At 34.1% G+C, this 14,515-nt stretch overlaps 1 long non-coding RNA gene across 2 annotated transcripts in view; it reads left to right on the forward strand.

Annotated features, from left to right (window-relative positions):
* LOC123605808 overlaps positions 1-14,515 on the forward strand; it is a 117,893-nt gene that overhangs the window by 60,341 nt on the left and 43,037 nt on the right. The window lies entirely within an intron of this gene.

Consider the following 14,515-nt stretch of genomic DNA (forward strand, 5'->3'; position numbering starts at 1 on the left):
GTATATATATGTATGTATATATATATGTGTGTGTATATATATGTGTGTGTGTATGTGTATATATATATATATATATATATACACATACACACACACATACACACATCTTCTCTATCCATTCATCTATTGATGATACTTGGGCTGCTTCCATAATTTGACTATGGTAAGTAATGCTGCAGTAAACATAGAGGTGCAAATATCTTTTCTAATTAGTGTTTTATATTCTTTGGGTAAATACCCAGTAGTAGTGGAATTTCTGGATCATATGGTAGTTCTATTTTTGATTTTTTGGAAAACTTCATGCTATTTTCTACAGTAGCTGCGTCAGTTTTCATTCCCACCAACAGTGCAAGAATGATCCTTTTTATCCATATCCTTGCCAACACTTGTTTCTTATGCTTTTTATTTTAGCCATTATGACAGGTATGAGGCATCTCATTGTGGTTTTGATTTTTGCATTTCCCTGATGATGAGTGATGTTGAGCATCCGTTAATGTGTCTTTTGGCCATCTGTATGTGTTCTTTGGAGAAAGTCTCTTCGTGTCTTCTGCCCATGTTTTAATTGGATAATTTTATTTTTTTGGTGTTGAGTTGTATAAATTCTTTATATATTATAGATACCCTTTATCAGATATGTCATTTGCATATATCTTCTCCCATTCATTAGGTTATCTTTTAGCTTTGTTGATTATTTCCTTCGATGTGCAACAGATTTTTTTTTTTGATGTAGTGTCAATAGTTTGTTTTTATTTTGTTTCCCTTGCCTCAGGAGACATATCTAGAAAAATGTTGCTATGGCTGATGTCACATAAATTATTGCCTGTGCTCTTTTCTGGGATTTTAATGGTTTCAGTTCCTACATTTAGGTCCTAAATCAATTTTGAGTTTATTTTTGTGTGTGGTGTAACAGAGTGGTCCAGTTTGTTTGTTTCTTCCTCTTTCCCTCCCGCCCCCCTTCTCATTCTTTCTCTTTCTTTCTTTCTTTCTTTCTTTCTTTCTTTCTTTCTTTCTTTCTTTCTAAATATCTTTCTTTCCTTCTCTTTCCTCCCTCCCTTCCTTCCTCTTCCTCTCTTCCCATCTCTTTCTTTTTCTTCCTTCCTTCCTTTCTCTCTCTTTCTCCCTTTCTTTCTTTCTTTCTTTCTTTCTTTCTTTCTTTCTTTCTTTCTTTCTTTCTTTCTTTCTTTCTTTCTGTAGCTGTCCAGTTTTCCCAACACTATTTGTTGAAGAGACTGTCTTTTTCCCATTGCATATTTTTACCTCCTTGTATGAAGATTAATTGACCAAATAATTGTGGGTTTGTTTCTGGGCTCCCTATTCTATTCCATTGATCTACGTGTCTGTTCTTGTGCCAGTACAGTGTTGTTTGATTACTACAGCTTTGTAGCATACCTTGAAATCTGGGATTGTGATATTTCCAGTTTTGTTTTTCAAGATTGCTTTGGCTGTTTGAGGTCTTTTGTTGTTCCATACATGTCTTAAATTTTAAGATTGTTTATTCTAGTTCTGGGGAAAATGCTGTTGATACTTTGATAGGGATTGCATTAATTTAGCAGATTGCTTGAGTAGTATAGACACTTCATGAACATTTGTTCTTCCACTTCATGAACATGGAGGATCTGTCCATTTGTTTGTGTTTTCTTCAGTTTCTTTCAACAATATTTTATAGTTTTCAGAGTTTAGGTCTTTCACCTCCTTGGTTAAGTATATTCCTAGGTATTTTATTACTTTTGGTGCAGTTGTAAATGGGATTTTCTTTTTTTTTTCAACGTTTATTTATTTTGGAGACAGAGAGAGACAGAGCATGAACGGGGGAGGGGCAGAGAGAGAGGGAGACACAGAATCGGAAACAGGCTCCAGGCTCTGAGCCATCAGCCCAGAGCCTGACGCGGGGCTCGAACTCCCGGACCGCGAGATCGTGACCTGCCTGAAGTCGGACGCTTAACCGACTGCGCCACCCAGGCGCCCCGGGATTGTTTTCTTAATTTCTTTCTGCTGCTTCATTATTGGTTTATAGAAATACAATTAATTTCTGTGGCTGCCTGGGTGGCTCGGTTGCTTAAGCATCTGATTTCAGCTCAAGTCATGATCTCAAGATTCGTGAGTTCAAGCCCTGCACTGGGGTCTGCACTAACAGTGTGGAGCCTGCCTGGGATTCTCTCTTTTTCCTTCTCTCTCTGCCCCTCCCCTCCCTCTCTGTCAAAATAAATATATAAACTTAAAAGAAAAGAAATACAATGGATTTCTGCATATTAATTTTGTATCCTGTGACCTTACTGAATTCATTTATCAATACTAATAGTTTTTGGGTGGAGTCTTTAGGGTTTTCTATATATAGTATCATGTCATCTCCAAATAGTGAAAGTTTTACTTCTTTTTACCGATTTGGATGCCTTCTAAACCTAGATTTGTTGAGGCTTCTTTTTTTTTTTTTATCATAAATGGATGTTGTACTTTGTCAAATGATTTTTCTGCATCTATTGGAATGATCATATAGTTCTTACCCTTTCTCTTACTGATGTGATTTATCATGATTGATTTATAAATATTGACCTACTCTTGCCTCCTGGAAATAAATCTCACTCAATCGTAAATGATTTTTTTAATGTATTGTTGGATTCAGTTTGCTAATATTTTGTTGAGGATTTTTGCATCTGTATTCAACAGAGATATTGGCTTGTAGTTCTCTCTCTTTTTTTTTTTTTTTTTTTTTTTTTTGGAAGTGTCTTTATCTGGTTTTGGTATCATGGTAATGCTGGCCTCATAGAATAAATTTGGAAGCTTCTTTCTTCTTCTGTTTTTGATATAGTTTGAAGAATAGGTATTCTTCTTTGTATATTTGGTAGAATTCACCTGTGAAGCTGTGTGGTCCTGGACTTTTGTTTGTTGGGAGCTTTTTGATTACTAATTCAATTTCTTTGCTGGTAATTCATCTGTTCAAAATTTCTATTTCTTCCTGATTCAGTTTTGGGAGGTTATATGTTTCTAGGAATTTAGCCATTTCTTCTAGGTTGTCCAATTTGTTGGCATATAATTTTTCATAATATTCTCTTATGATCCTTTGTATTTCTGTGGTGTTGTTATTTCTCATCTTTCATTTCTGATTTTGTTTGAGTCTTATCTCTCTTTTTCTCTTTTTTGATGAGTCTGGCTTAAGCTTTATAAATTTTGTTAATCTTTGCAAAGAACCATCCCTGGTTTCATTGACCTGTTCTATTGTTTTTTAGTTTCTATTTTGTTTATTTGTGCTGTAATCTGTATTATTTCCTTCATTCTACTGGTTTGGGGTGTTGCTTGCTCTTCTTTTTCTAGCTTCTTTAGTTGTAAAGTTAGGTTGTTTATTTGAGATTTTTCTTGCTTCTTGGGGCAGGCCTGTATCACTATAAACTTCCCTCTTAGAACCACTTTTGTGTCCCAAAGATTTTGGACCGTTGTGTTTTCATTTTCATTTGTCTCCACATATTTTTTGATTTCCTCTTTGATATCTTGGTTGACCCATTTATTGCTTGGTAGCATGTTTTAGCCTCTATGTATTTGTCTTATGTCCAGATTTTTCTTGTGGTTGATTTCTAGTTTCATAGCATTGTGGTCAGAAAAAATGCATGATATGCCTTCGGTCTTTTCGAATTTGTTGCAACTTGTTTTGTAGCCTAATATGTGATCCATTCTGGAGAATGTTCCATGTACACTTGAAAAGAATGTGTTTTCTGCTGTTTTAGAATGGAATATTTTGACTATATCTGTTAGATTCATCTGATCCAGTGTGGCATTCAAAGCCACTGTTTCCTTGTTGATTTTCTTTTTAGATGACCTATCCATTGTTGTAAGTGGGGTGTTAAAGTCCCCTATTATTATTGTATTATAATCGATTACTTCTTTTAGTTTATTATTAGCTGCTTTAAGTATTTGGGTGCTTCCATATTGGGTGTATATGTACAATTGTTATATCTTCTTTTTGGATTGTTTCCTTTATGCTTGTGTAGTGTCCTTCTGTGTCTCTTGTTAGAGTCTTTGTTTTAAAGTCTATTTTGTTTGATATAAATATGGATATCCTGGATTTCTTTTCACATTTATAAATGCCTTTCCATCCCTTCACTTTCAGTCTATATGTGTCTTTAGGTCTGAAAAGAGTCTCTTTTAGCCTGCATATATATGGCTTTTACTTTTTGTTCATTCTGTCACCTGTCATTTTATTCTTTTTAGGTAATATTCTTTTTTTCTGCTTTTTAAGTTTTGTTTTTAAAATTTACATCAAAATTACTTAGCATATAGTGCAACAATGATTTCTGGAGTAGATTCCTAGTGCCCCTTACCCGTTTAGCCCATCCCCCCTCCCACAACCCCTCGAGCAATCCTCAGTTTGTTCTCCATATTTAAGAGTCTCTTCTGTTTTGTCCCCCTCTCTGTTTTTATATTATTTTTGTTTCTCTTCCCTTATGTTCATCTCTTTTGTCTCTTAAAGTCCTCATATGAGTGAAGTCATATTATTTTTGTCTTTCTCTGACTGACTAATTTCACTTAGCATAATACCCTCCAGTTCCATCCACGTAGTTGCAAATGGCAAGATTTCATTCTTTTTGATTGCCGAGTAATACTCCATTGTATATATATACCACTTCTTCTTTATCCATTCATCCATCAATGGACATTTGGGCTCTTTCCATACTTTGGCTATTGTTGATAGTGCTGCTATAAACATTGTGGAACATGTGTCCCTTCGAAACACCACACCTGTATCCTGTGGATAAATGCCTAGTAGTGCAATTGGTGGGTTGTAGGGTAGTTCTATTTTTAGTTTTTTGAGGAACCTCCATACTGTTTTCCACAGTGGCTGCACCAGCTTGCATTGCCACCAACGATGCAAAAGAGATCCTCTTTCTCCGCATCCTCACCAACATCTGTTATTGCCTGAGTTGTTAATGTTAGCCATTCTGACAGGTGTAAGGTGGTATCTCATTGTGGTTTTGATTTGTATTTCCCTGATAATGAGTGCTGTGGAGCATTTTTTCATGTGTCAGTTGGCCATCTGGGTGTCTTCCTTGGAGAAGTGTCTATTCATTTCTTTTGCCCATTTCTTCACTGGATTATTTGTTTTTTGGGTGTTGAATTTTTGGGTGTTGAGATAGATTTTGGATACTAACCCTTTATCTGATATGTCATTTGCAAATATCTTCTCCCATTCTGTCAGTTGTCTTTTAGTTTTGCTGATTGTTTCCTTCACTGTGTAGAGCTTTTTATTTTGATGAGGTCTCAGTAGTTCATTTTTGCTTTTGTTTCCCTTGCCTCTGGAGATGTGTTGAGTAAGAAGTTGCTACGGGCAAGATCATAGAGGTTTTTGCCTGCTTTCTCCCTGAGGATTTTGATGGTTTCCTGTCTTACATTGAGATCTTTCATCCATTTTGAGTTTATTTTTGTGTATGGTGTAAGAAAGTGGTCCAGGTTCATTCTTCTGCATGTCACTGTCCAGTTTTCCCAGCACCACTTGCTGAAGAGACTGTCTTTATTCCATTGGATATTCTTTCCTGCTTTGTCAAAGATTAGTTGGCCATATGTTTGTGGGTCAATTTCTGGGTTCTCTATTCTGTTCCATTGATCTGAGTGTCTGTTCTTGTGCCAGTACCCTACTGTTTTGATGATTACAGCTTTGTAGTATAACTTGAAGTCCAGGATTGTGATGCCTCCTGCTTTGGTTTTCTTTTTCAAGATTGCTTTGGCTATTTGGGGTCTTTTCTGGTTCCATACAAATTTTAGGATTGTTTGTTCTAGCTCTGTGAAGAATGCTAGTGTTACTTTGATAGGGATTGCATTGAATATCTAGATTGCTTTGGGTAGTATGGACATTTTAACAATATTTCTTCTTCCCATTCAGAAGCATGAAATATTTTCCCATTTTTTGTGTCTTCTTCAATTTCTTTCATAAGCTTTCTATAGTTTTCAGTGTATAGATTTTTCGCCTCTTTGGTTAGATCTATTCCTAGGTATTTTATAATTTTTTGCGCAACTGTAAATGGGATCGATTCCTTGATTTCTTTTTCTGTCGCTTCATTGTTGGTGTATAGGAATGCAACCGATTTCTGTGCATTGATTTTATATCCTGCAACTTTGCTGAATTCATGAATCAGTTCTAGCAGTTTCTTGGTAGAATCTTTAGGGTTTTCCATATAGAGTATCATATCATCTGCGAAGAGTGAAAGTTTTTCCTCCTCCTGTCCAATTTGGATGCCTTTTATTTCTTTGTGTTGTCTGATTGCAGAGGCTAATACTTCCAATACTGTGTTGAATAACAGTGGCGAGAGTGGACATCCCTGTCTTGTTCCTGACCTTAGGGGGAAAGCTCTCAGTTTTTCCCCATTGAGGATGATATTAGCGTTGGGTCGTTCATATATGGCTTTTATGATCTCGAGGTATGCTCCTCCTATCCCTACTTTCTTGAGGGTTTTTATCAAGAAAGGATGCTGTATTTTGTCAAATGCTTTCTCTGCATCTGTTGAGAGGATCATATGGTTCTTGTCCTTTCTTTTATTGATGTGATGAATCACATTAATTGTTTTGCGGATATTGAAGCAGCCCTGCATCCCAGGTATAAATCCCACTTGGTCGCAGTGAATAATTTTTTTAATGAATTGTTGGATCTGGTTGGCTAATATCTTGTTGAGGATTTTTGCACCCATGTTCATCAGGGAAATTGGTCTATAGTTCTTTTTTAGGGGGGTCTCTGTCTGGTTTTGGAATCAAGGTACTACTGGCTTCATAGAAAGAGTTTGGAAGTTTTCCTTCCATTTCTATTTTTTGGTACAGCTTCAAGAGAATAGGTGTTAACTCTTCCTTAAATGTTTGGTAGAATTCCCCTGGAAAACTATCTGGCCCTGGACTCTTGTTTTTTGGGGAGAATTTTGATTACTAATTTGATTTATTTACTGGTTATGGGTGTCACCCTGTCTTTGACTGGAGTGTTTAGTCCATTTACATTTTGTTACATGTGTTTTGGTTGTTTTGTTGGCTTTCTTTAGTAATGTACTCAGATTCCTTTCTCTTTACTTTTTGCATATATATTACTGTTTTTTTTATTTGTGGATTTTTATTAGGTTTATATGTAACATCTCTGCACATAGCAGTGCATTTTAAATTGATAGTTGGTTAAATTTGAACTCATTCTTTACTCCTCTGCCCTCCATGTTTTAGGTATATGGTGAAATATTTTATATACTTTTATTTTGTGAATCCCTTGACTGATTTTTATAGATATACACCCTTATTCTGCTTTTGTCCTACTTTTCTTAATCCCCCTACTTATTGTCTTTCCTTTCCACTCAGAGTCCTCTTTAACATTTCTTCTATGGCTTGTTTAGTGGTCATGAATTACTTTTGTTTGTCTGGGAAACTCTTTACCTTTCCTTCTATTCTGAATAGTAGGCTTGCTGGATAGAGTATTCTTGGCTGCATGTTTTTTCTGTTTAGCAGCTTGAATATATCATACCCCTCCCTTCTTGCCTTGAAAGTTTCTGCTGAAAAATCTACTGATAGCCTTTTGGGGTTTCCCTTGTATGTAATCGTTTTCTTTTCTCTTGCTGCTTTTAACACTCTCTCTTTATCACTACTTTTTGCCATTTTCATTACTGTGTATCTTGGTGTATATCTGTTTGGATTGATTTTATTGGGAGCTTTCTGTGGCTCTTGGATTTGGATTTCTATTTCCTTTCCCCGATTCAAGAAGTTTTTAGGGGCTCCTTGGTGGCTCAGTCAGTTAACTATCTGACATTGGCACAGGTCATGATCTCATGGTTCATGGGTTTCAGCCCTGTGTCAAGCTCTGTGCTGACAGCTCAGAGCCTGGAGCCTGCTTTGGATTCTATCTCCCTCTCTCTGTGCCTCTCCCCGACTTGTACTTTTTTTCTCTCTTTCTCTCTCAAAAATAAACATAAAAAATTAAAAAGTTTCTAGCTATAATTTCTTCAAGTAAAAGTTTTATCTTCTTTTCTCTTTTTTCTTCTTCTGGGACTCCTATAATGTGAATGTTCTTATACTTGATGATATCACTTTGTTCCTTAAGTCTATTATCATTTTTATTATTATTTATTTATTTATTATTTTATCATTATTATTTTTTCTCCCATGTTCAGCTTGATTGCTTTACATTATTATCCAGGTCACTGAATTGTTCTTCTGTTTTCTCTAGTGTACTGTTTATTCCATTTAGTGTATTTTTAATGAATTCTTCATCTCTGATTGGTTCTTTTTTGTGTTTTCTATCTCCTTGTTAAGGGTCTCACTGAAGTACCCCACTCTTTTCTCAAGTCAAATGAGTATCTTTATGACCATTACTTTAAATTCTCCCTCAGGAATATTACTTATCTCCACTTCATGTAGGTCTCTTGCTGTGATTTTGTCCTGTTCTTTCTTTTGGGACATATTCCTTTGTCTCCTCATTTTGTTTAACTCTTGGTTTCTCTTTCTATGTCTTTAGAAAGTCATCTATGTCTCTTGCTGTTGGAAGTAGTGGTTTCATGAAGAAGAGGTCCTGTAGTGCCCTGGAGTGCAATGTTCTCTGTTCACTAATACCTGGTGTTTTAGGGGTATCTTCTGGTGTGTTGTATATACCCTGCTGCTGTGGCTGGTCCACTTTGTCTTCAGTCCAGTCATCTGCAATGGCTCTCTGCCTGCTATGGGCAGGGTTTGGTCCTTTTGTTAGTAGGCCCATCTGGGATGGCTTTGAGCTTGAGTTGAGTCAGACTGGGTGTTTGCCATAGGTGCAGTAGTACTGAACTGTTTTGTCTTCTGACATATTTTCATTGTTGGGTGGGCCCTGTATTCAGAGCAGATGTCTACTGCAGCCCACTTTTGGGGCTACAGTCAGTCCGGTGTGTATGTTTATCTTCCCCTCTCCCCAGTATAGGAGTCCCTTTGGAGTGGTACTGGCCCCTGTCAGGACTGTGTGCACACCACCAGCTTGTGGCACTACTTTGGATGGGCTCAAGCCAAGAGAATATTGGAGGGGGTGGATCTGTAGAAGTGCACACAGTTTCACTTTCTTAAGTGTGTGTTTTGAAGACTGGAAGATTTTACTTTTATAAAGTCTAATTCATCATTTTTTTCTTTTGTGATTACAGACTTTTTGTGTTTACTTTGTGAAATATCTTCTGATACAAAAAACACAAAGTTTTTCACTTTTTTCTTCTTAAAACTTTATAGTTTTAACTTTTAAATTTGGGGGAATGCTCATTTGGGGCTTATTTTTTGTGTATGGTCAGAAGTGGGGGTTGAGGCTCATCTTTTTTTTTTTCCTATACAGATATCCAATTCTAGCTCCATTTATTGAAAGAATTGTAATTTAACCATTGAATTATGTTGGCACTTTTGTCAGCAATCTGTAGATCAGGTATGTGTGGGTCAGTTTGTGGACTATTTTATGCCATTAATTTATGTCTATGTTTATGCCATATTACACTGTCTTGATTACTATAACTTTATAATAAGTCTTGAAATCAAATAGTGTAAGGCTTCCAGATTTGATTTTATAAAGTATTTTTCATTATTTGAGATCTTAGGATTTCCATATAATTTTTAAGACTTTTTTTTTAAAGACTTTGTTGTTTTAGAGCAGTTTTAAGTTCACAACAATACTGAGAAGAAGGTACACAAATTCTCCCTGCCTCAACATTTACTAAGCCTTCTGCATTAACAACATCCCCAGAGTGGTACATTTATTATACTTGGTGAGCTTATAATGATACATCATAATACATATATTGATACATACAAAGTCCATAGCTTACCTTAAGGTTCACTCTTAGTGATGTACATTCCATGTATTTGGACAAATGTATAATGACATGTTTCATCATTCTAGTATCATAAAGGATATTTTCACAGTTCTAAAAATCTATGCTCCACCTATTCATCTCTCCCCCTAGTCCCCAGTTCTTGGCAACCGCTGATCTTTCTACTGTCCCTATGGTTTTGTTTTTTCCAGAATGTCATATAGTTTTGCAGTGTGTAGCCTTTTCAGATTAGAATCATACAATATGTAGCATTTTTAGATTCACTTCTTTCATTTAGTAATATGCATTTAAGGTTTCTCCATATCTTTTCATGGCTTTATATGTAATTTTTTTTTTAGCAAGGAATAATATTCTATTATCTGAATGTTCCACAGTTTATCAATTCCTTTACTGAAGGAAATCTTAGTTGCTTCTAGGTTTTGACAGTTATGAGTAAAGCAGCTATAAACATCTGTGGGCAGGTTTTTTTGTGTGGACATAAATTTTCAACACCTTTGGGTAATTAACAAAGAGTGTGAGTGCTAGGTTGTATAGTAAGAGTATATTTAATTTTTTGAGAAATCAGCAATGTGTCTTCTAAAATGGCTATACCATTTTGCATTCTCAAAAGCAAAGAATAAAAATTTCTGTTACTGTTTCCTCTCTGATTTTATCCTGTGAAAAAAAATTGTGGAGAATGGATATAATTTCATCCTTAAATGCTTGATAGGTATCACCAGTGAGCCCATTTGGGTTGGGCTTTTGGTTTGGGAAGGTTATTAATAATTGACTCAATATCTTTAATAGATATAGCCTTATTCAGATTATCTATTTCTTCTTGTTTGACTTTTGGGCACATTGTGTCTTTTAAGTAATTGGTCCATTTCATCTGGGTTATTAAATTTGTGTGAATAGCATAGTATTTCTTTCTTATTCTTTTAATGTCCATAGGATCTGTAATTATGCGTCCTTTTTTATTTCTTTTTTTAAATTGTATTAAAATTGTTTAATGTTTATTTATTTTTGAGAGAGATAGAGAGAGAGAGAGGAGAGAGAATGAGAGTGGGGGGAAGAGCAGAGAGAGAGGAAGACACAGAATTCAAAGCTGTGTCTCAGAGCAGCTGTGACACAGCTGAGCTGTCAGCACAGAACCCCATGTGGGGCTTGAACTCACTAACTGAAAGATCATGACATGAGCCGAAGTTGGACACTTAACTGACTGAGCAACCCAGGTACCCCTGATTTCTGACATTAGTGATTTGTGTCCTCCTTTTTTCTTAGTCTGTGTAAAAATTTATTGATTTTATTAATTGTTTTCAAAGAAGAGCTTTTAGCTTCATTGATTTTCTGTATTGAATTCTTGTTTTTAATTACATTGATGTAGGATCTAATTCTTACTATTTCTGTTCTTGTGCTTACATTGGATTTAATTTGCTCTTCCCTTTCTAGTTTCCTAATGTGGAAACTTAGATTATTAATTTTAGATCTTTCTTGTTTTCTAATACAGGCATTCCATGCTATAAAACTAATCACTGCTTTTGCTGCACCCCACAAATTTTGAGGAGTTGTATTTTTTTTCCATTTAGTTCAAAATATTTTAAAATTTCTCTTGAGATTTATTCTTTGATTTATGTGTTGTTTAGAAGTATGTTGTTTCATATTCATGTATTTGGGGATTTTCTAGCTATCTTTTTGTTACTGCTCACATAAATTTTTAAATTACTTTCTCAATTTCTTTTAAAAGTCTGCTGGGATTTTGATTGTGATTAGGTTTCAATCTATAGATCAGTTTGGGGAAAATTGACACCTAAAGTAAAATTGAGTCTCTCAGTGTGTGAACATGGCACATCTCTCCATTTACTCAAGTTTTCTGTAATTTCCTACAAAAAAGTTTATAGTTTTCAATGTGAAGGTCTTACATATGTTTTGTTAATTTTACTGTTTAATATTTTATGGTTTTTAGTGTTTTTCTTATTGATATTGTTTTAAATTTTAAAATTGTCTTAAATTTTACTTTCTAATTATGCATTAATATTCTGACCCACCTTTCTCACTGAGTGTAAGAAAAGTCATTTCAACTGAATATCTGTACCAAAAATTTTTACAGTTATTACAAGAAAAAACAGTATAGTGAGCAGAATAACATTTCTATAGGTAAGAAGGCAATATTTGGGACATATTTATATTAAAAATTAATCATTATCTGAAATTCAGATTTAACTGAGCATCCTATATTTTATCTGGCAGCCGTAAGCACACTATTATTTTACATTGTGTTGAGATATTAACCAAGGTACCTAGACAAGAGAAAATAATTAAAAGCATGTGAATTTGAAAGAAGAAAAATGATCTTTATTTCAAATGATATTATTTTATATCTGGAAAGCCCAAAACGTTAGTGGGAAAACTAACACAAGTTAATAAGAGAATTTAGTGAGGTAGTAGGTTACAAAATCAAAATTAAAAAACAGTAACTTTATTATGTACAGAAAGAAGCCATTTAGAAGATGTAATAGAAGGGAATATACCATTTATTATATCCAAAATAAAATATCTAGGCATAAAATTGAGAAGAAATATCTAAAACATTTAATGAAGAAAACTATAAAAATAGTCCTGAAAGACCCCAAAATTACCTCAAACATGTGGAAAGTTTTACCATATACTTGGATAGAAAGAGGAAACAACTTAAAGATGTCAAGTTAATTTATAAATTTAACAGAATTCCAATAAACTACTATCAAGCTTTTTTCCCCTGGGGGATAATCCCCTGGGATTATAAAGTTCATTTAAATGAATAGTCAAATCACTGGAAACGGAGAGCAATAGGGATAAAATAGGCCTACTTGATATTAAAACATAATTAAAATGGTACCCGAATACACAGAGAGAACAATAGAAAACCCACAAGTAAACTTAACAGCATATAGCAACACTATAGGTTGCACTTTTAGTAAGTGCTATTGAGATAAACTGGGTAACCATGGTAAGTATATGAAATCGAATATATTCCTAATACTGAATATTATGATAAATTTCAAGTGGTTTAGCGATTTAAATATTAAAATAAAAGAAATCATATGAGTAGTAGGAGACATATGAGTAAAATCCTCATGAAATCCAAAAGGGAGAAGATTGTTTAATCTGATAAAAGACTTTTGCATGGCAAAAACAAAACAAAAAGAATATTTTTACCATATATAAAAAGACAAAGGACAATTTTTTTAAATTGCAACTTTTATCACAGATCTAGTATTAATATGTAAAGAGCATCTGATATGGAAAAGAAAAAGACCAGCAAATCTCGAGAAAAATGGGTTAGTAATTTGAGTAGTCAATTCAAGAAAAGTACTGCAAATGGTCCTTAACTATGAAAATGATGCTTCCCTTCATTTTCCATTTACAACAAGAGAAAAATGCAAGTTAAAACAGCCTAAAACAAAATTCTGATCTACCATATTGGCAAAGGTTCCAAAGTTTAACAACCTATACTATTGGCAAAGCTATGGGCAAATGAATGTTGTTATATATTGCTGATAGAAATCAAAATAATACAATAATTTGAAGGGGAGTTTGTCCACATGTAGCAAAATTATGTATGTATACCTTGATCCAACAATCTAACTTATAGAGCTCTAGAAGGTATAGTAACAAAATGCAGTAGTAAAAATTTTACAGTAGTAAAAATATGTAAAGCATAAACAAAAAGATCTTCATTTCAGCATTATTCATGATAGCAAAAGAAATTTCCAAATGTTCATCAGTAGAGCACTTGTAGGCACTGCACAATAAATTATCATGCAGCTGTAAAAGGTAATGAGTATTATCTTCTGCAGAGGATCTCCAGCATGTGTAGTGTAAATGAGAAAAGTAAAGTGCAGAAAAAGTGTTCATTGTATGTTACTATTTTTATTTATTTATTTGCTTGTTTATTTATTTATTCATTTATCTATCTATTTATTTATTTTAACGTTTATTTATTTTTGAGAGAGAGAGAAAGAGAGTGGAGGAGAGGTAGTGAGAGGGGGACAGAGGATCCAGAGCTGGCTCTTTACTGACAGCAGCAAGCCCAATGTGGGGCTCGAACTCAGGAATTCACGAGATTGTGACCTGAGCCGAAGTTGGATGCTCAAACAATTGAGCCACCAAGGTGCCCCTGTACGTTACTGTTTTTTTTAAGGGGAGGATATAGGAATATACATATATTTGTGTATGTTTGTGTATATGTATATATTTGTATATATACACACATATATGTTTTGTATATATTGTATATATATTGCATATATTTGTATATATATTTTGTATATATATGTGTGTATATATGTATATATTTTTAATAGAAGGATAAAAAATATTGATTATTCTTTGGGAGAAAAAGTAAACAATATGAAGGAGACAGAGATAGAAGCTAGACTTCTCTGCTCATACTTTGATTTACAGATTTGAGTTTGTATCATTATAAATATTTTATATAATTATAAACAAAATGAAATTAAAAATGATCCTAAAAACCAGAAGCAAAATAAAACAAATGTCTAAATGTATGGAGGTGGTGGCAAAACCACAAAGAAGAGAATTATTTCAATTATATGTATATGTTGTAGATAATTAAATTAAAGTTGACTGTATATTCCTAGTGGAGTGTATTTAAAACAAAAAACAGAAAAGACAAAATAATCTTTTTGGTAAACATTGTTATTGGTGATGTAGGCATTTTTCTGCGACTGGAGAGTGTGTATTGTAGAATAAAGTTAATG

Source organism: Leopardus geoffroyi, chromosome A2 (genome assembly GCF_018350155.1).
Source record: "Leopardus geoffroyi isolate Oge1 chromosome A2, O.geoffroyi_Oge1_pat1.0, whole genome shotgun sequence".
Classification (NCBI taxonomy): Eukaryota; Metazoa; Chordata; class Mammalia; order Carnivora; family Felidae; genus Leopardus; species Leopardus geoffroyi.